The sequence below is a fragment of the Equus quagga genome, unplaced genomic scaffold (assembly GCF_021613505.1).
Source record: "Equus quagga isolate Etosha38 unplaced genomic scaffold, UCLA_HA_Equagga_1.0 525_RagTag, whole genome shotgun sequence".
Taxonomy (NCBI): Eukaryota; Metazoa; Chordata; class Mammalia; order Perissodactyla; family Equidae; genus Equus; species Equus quagga.
In genome coordinates, this window is record NW_025800162.1 from 6,278 (window position 1) to 11,682 (window position 5,405).

General features: G+C 48.5%; 1 pseudogene; it reads left to right on the forward strand.

Moving 5' to 3' along the window:
* Window positions 1-2,755: 2,755 nt before the first annotated feature.
* Window positions 2,756-3,702, forward strand: LOC124233942 (olfactory receptor 10H1-like; annotated as a pseudogene).
* Window positions 3,703-5,405: the final 1,703 nt, after the last annotated feature.

A 5,405-nucleotide genomic window follows, 5' to 3' on the forward strand; every position in this document is an offset into this window, starting at 1 on the left:
GGTCTCTTGGGCAAGTGATGTGTCTTCTGTGGGATTCAGAAGCCACATCTGCAAATTGGGGTCATGGCAGGTGCCTCATAGTGATGGGGTAAAGATTTGGTAAGAAATGTTTGAGCTCAGGCCTGGTCCACAGCTCACATCCAACCAAGGGTAGCTATTCCCTTCAAGACTCAAAACCCACTGCCAAGGACAGATGAGTCTCCACATGAAAGGTTATGATGAGGGTCATGACAAAGTTAGGAGCAAGGAGTTTAAATTCACTCAGGAATCCTTCTTTTGGAAGCACCCAGGAATGAGTGTCCAGATATGCTCTGGGAAGAGAGTTTCCAGGAGGGCTGCACAGACGAGGTGACCTTTCAGCTGAGTCTCAAAGATAACCAGGCATTGCCAGGTCTAGAAAGAGGGGAAACAGGATCTGGGCAGAGGGAGCTTCCCCAGGAAATGCAACTGCATTCTCTAGATCATTGGTTCTCTAGGGGCGGGTGACTGTCCCCCATGGGGAGAGTGGCAATGTCTGGAGACATTCTTGGTTGTTACGACTGAGCAGGGGCTATTGGTGTGCAGCTGGTGGAGGCCAAGGATGCTGCTCAACATCCTGCAGTGCACAGGACAGCTCCCCACAGCAAAGAATGATCCCGACCCAGATGTCACGAGTCCCACGGTTGAGAACCCTTGCACTAGACATTGGAGAGGAAGGGAAGGGTTGTGAGCACAACCCCACGACCCCCTTTTCAGCCATTCAGCCTCTTCTTGGAGCCTCTGGTTTCCAAGTCCTTGGCTTTGACTAGTCTGCTAAGATCCCCGAGTAGCAGGACTGAGTGGGGCTGTGGGGGCCACCATCCTGGGGACCTATGGGCAGGTGCTGACTCAGACATGGAGGAGAGATGCAAGTGACTCCAGGGTAGGGAGGCCAAGACACTCTGGACACCAGTGACATTTGGGGAATGCAGCCTCCAGGCCCCAGTGTGCCTGGTCCCCTTTGGTCTCTCATTATCAACTGTCAGGGCTCGATCAACAACTTAAGCCCACTGAAGAGGGAATTTGTGACTTTTTTCATATTTTTGAAATTATGGTAAAATATACCTGACATAAAACGTACTTACATTAGCCACGTTATAACATACATTTCAGCGGCATTAATTTTGTTCATGACGTTGTGCAGCCACCACATCTATCTAGTTCCAGAACTTTCTCATCACCCTTAAAGGAGACCCAATGCCCCTTAGCAGTGACTCCCCATTCTCTCCCTGCCCCAGCCCCTGGCAACCGCTGACATGCTTTAAACAGCTACAAGAATGTTCACAGCAGCATTGTTCACAACAGCAAACAAGCGGAAACAGCACAAATGTCCATCAGCTGATGCAGGGGTGGACAAGGTGATGCATCCATGCAGGGGGATATTGTTCAACCAGGAAAAGGGATGAAGTCTGATACGTGGTGGAGCATGTACGAGCTCAGAAAACATCACGTTGAGTGAAAGAAGCCACATGCATTAGGACAATATTGTGTGATTCCTCTTAGAGGAAACGTCCAGAACAGGCAAATCCATAGAGACAGAAGGAGACTGGTGGTTTACTGCCTTTTAAACTTTATTCTACCTAATAAACACAGTTCATTTGGTAATAGCTATGTGATGGGGCCAGCCACTGGCAGAGTGATTAAGTTCACCCCTCTGCTTTGACAGCCCGGAGTTCACAGGTCTGGACCCTGAATGTGGACCCACACACTGCTCATCAGGCCACGCTGTGGCAGCACCCCACATTAGAAATGGAGGAGGATTGGCACAGATGTTAGCTCAGGGATGATCTTCCTCAGCAAAAAGAATAAATAAATAAAGTAAAATAGCTGTTATTCATAAAGACGCATCAGAATCTCATCAAATTGAAGGGATGTACTGAGCACAAAGCACGTGCATTTGCTCACTTAGTGCACTGATTTAACTATCCTAGGCAGCACCTATGGGGGGCCAGGTCACATTCCAAGAACAACTCGTTTACTTCTCACAACCTCTCCTGGTAGGTCATGGGAAATGGAGGTACCGAGAGGGGAAGAATATCAGTCAAGATTACACAGGAGGCAGAGCAGGGATTTGAACTCAGTTGTGGTGACCACCATGTTTCTCTGTCTGGCAGCTGTGTGGCATCACCTCAGAACACAGAGATGTGCCTCATGGGGGCTGGAAAACAGCTGGAATGTTATTTCTAGTCTCCTGCCTCTGATGCCCTGCACGGATGACTCCAGAGGAAGAATCTGGTTGATTCAGATTAAGTTAGAGATGCGCCCTGATCCAAGGAGTCGTATGCGTGGGGCAGGGACGTTTCACAGTGTCTGCAGCTGTAGGACGAAGAGGACTTCTCAGCAGGGAGGAGGAGGGCAGAGCAGCCATGGCTGGAAGCTCCAAGGGAGGAACATTTTCTTTTTTGGAGGCATCCTTGAGAGATAGTGCAAGGTATAGTCTTAGGAGACAGCCCAGCCACGGGTTCAAGTCTTGGCTCTGCCGTTGTGACAGTTCCACCTTGAGCAAGCTATGTATGCTGTCTGCAGCCTAATATTCCCAATATGTATGCTCAGGATACTGAAAATGCAGGTGATAAAGACAGCACCTTCCTCACTGGGATGATAGAGGAGTAAATCATACGAGGCACTGAATAGGAATCAATCAATGAGAGCAGTCATTTATCAGGAGCACCTGATGACAATTCTCCATCGAGTAGCTGACCTCTCACTGTCACACCTCACCCCAGGCACAGCCTCCATGCAGGGAGACAACCTCTCAGCAGTGAGCAAGTTCATCCTTATCGGCTTCTCCACTTACCACCACCTCCAGCTGGTGTTCTTCCTGCTGTTCCCCCTGATGCACCTGTTCACGCTGCTGGGGAACCTGCTCATCATGGCCACCATCTGGAGGGAGCGCAGCCTCCACACACCCACGTACCTCTTCCTGTGCACTCTCTCCATCTCCGAGATCATCTACACCTTCACCATCATCCCACGAATGCTGGCTGACCTGCTCTCCACCGTCCACTCCATCACCTTCACAACCTGTGCCAGCCAGATGTTCTTCTCCTTCACTTTCGGGTTCACCCACTCCTTCCTGCTCACCGTCTTGGGCTACAACCGCCACGTGGCCATCTGCCACCCTCTGCACTATAGTGTGCTCATGAGTCCTGGTAGCTGTGCCTGCCTAGTGGCCTGGTCCTGGGCTGGTGGCTCAGTCATGGGGATGGTGGTGACAATGGCCATTTTCCACCTCATCTTCTGTGGACCCAATGAGGTCCACCATTTTGCTTGCCACATGCCACCACTGTTGAAGTTGGCCTGTGGAGCTGATGTACCAAGGGTGGCCAAGGGTGTGGGCCTGGTCTGCATCACTGTCCTGCTGGGCTGCTGTCTCCTCATCCTCCTCTCCCATGCCTTCATCGTGTCCACCATCTAGAGGATCCCCTCAGCTGAGGGCCGGCACAAGGCCTTCTCCACGTGTGCGTCCCACCTCACTGTGGTGGTCGTGCACTACAGCTTTGCCTCTGTCATCACCTCAGGTCCAAGAGTCCCCAGTCTCTGGAAGGAGACACCTTGATGGGCGTCACCTACACGGTCCTCACGCCCTTCCTCAGCCCCATCATCTTCAGCCTCAGGAACAAGGAGCTGAAGATCGCCATGAGGAAGACCTTCCTCAGCAAGCTCTACCCAGAGAAAATGTGATCATCTGGGAGGAATTCTTGGGAAATAGCTAAATTGGGTTACCAGATGCTACCATGAGAATTGGCACCCTGTATACACGTAGGGACCTATTTATCTGATGCCTTAAGGCTTAAAAGGAGCCTTGTAGGTGGCATCCAAACATAGCAACATTGGTAAAACAACATCAGGAGTGCATTTGTGGTGAAGAAATGTGTGAGATTGTAACACAGAGAAAATTAGATTTCATAATTCCTGCCCACTGCGGGACACTTTGTCAGGTAGCATTACACCTGGAACCTGTTCTTCTGCCAGAAACCAGGGTGGTCTGCTTACTCCCACCACCATAAATCCAGATTTCAAAGAGAATTGGAAGACGCCAGACCCAACCCTCTACCAAGCAGCAACAGGTAAATACAACATGGATAGTATAAAGCTACAGAAGAGCAGGCCGAGCAGAGGAAAACATCCTAATTTTCAGCATTGCACAGCTCTGTGCAGTAGCAGTTAGAAACAGTAATAAGCAGAAGCACAGAAAAAGTTGAGGAAATCCCTACATTTCAAGTGTGAATTTTGATCTGTTGTGGAGAGAAAGAAAAGACTCTACAGTTCAAGGAAAAAGTGCCACCATGAGAAGTTGCCGGCTGTGTTACAGTTACAAGGCACACTGGCAGGGCAGGAACGCTGTGTTGAGGCCCACAATGAGAGCAGAGCCCAGGATGAAGGTGTGTGCTGTGGTCACACAGCCTCAATGCTTTTCCCTTTCTCCACAAGGGGCGACTTGAGGTTGAGTGCACTGAATAGTGTTTATAATTCATTGAAAGTGTGTGTATTTAAGGGAAAGACAGCTACCACATGATGTCACCTATGTCTAAACAACTCGCCTCATAAAAGTAAAGTAGAATGGTGTCACCAGGCATGGGGGGTGGGAGAACCAGGGAAATGCTGTTTAAAGGGAAAGATTTGAAACCAGTAGACAAACAAGCCCAGGACATCGAACGCACAGCATGGTGATTGCAGACAGCAATACCGTATCATAAATCTCAAAGTTGTTAAGAGACTAGATCCTAGTTGTGCCCACCACGAAAAAGAAAAGACAATTAGGAGACGTGGTAGAGGCGCTAGCCGGTGCTACAGCGGTAATCACATTGCAGCATATAAATGAATTCAATCAGCACGTTGTACACCTTGAACTCACACAGCATTAAATGTCACATATTTCAATTAAAAAGAAGTTTCCCTGATAAATTTGTTTCTGAATATGAATATATGCACTTATTTTAGAAGAGGAATTTGTAATAACACTTAATGGACACCAGTTTATGGTGATACTGTTGTACTCAACAACAGATGTAATTAAAATGCACAAGCAGTAAATGTCAAAGTTAAAAAAATAGAAAATACATGTATTCCTGTTGAAGTTGAATAGTAAACTACACATTGGTTGTCCTAAAGTTTCTTCAGTCTTTCTCTATGACTTGAGCATAAAAACATCGCATGTCAACATGATGTGGGAGGACGTGGGAAACAATTTCAGTCAAGACTGGGAACCCAGAGCACCGTCCTTGCAGAATACACGATGTACTGCATTTTCGTTGCATCCTCGTCTCACTACAGCCTCACATCATCTCATCGCATCATCTCATTACAGCCTCACAACAGGGCATAACAGCAGGTAAACTCACGTCCACCCCACTTGACACAGGGGAAGCTGGGGAAACGGTTGC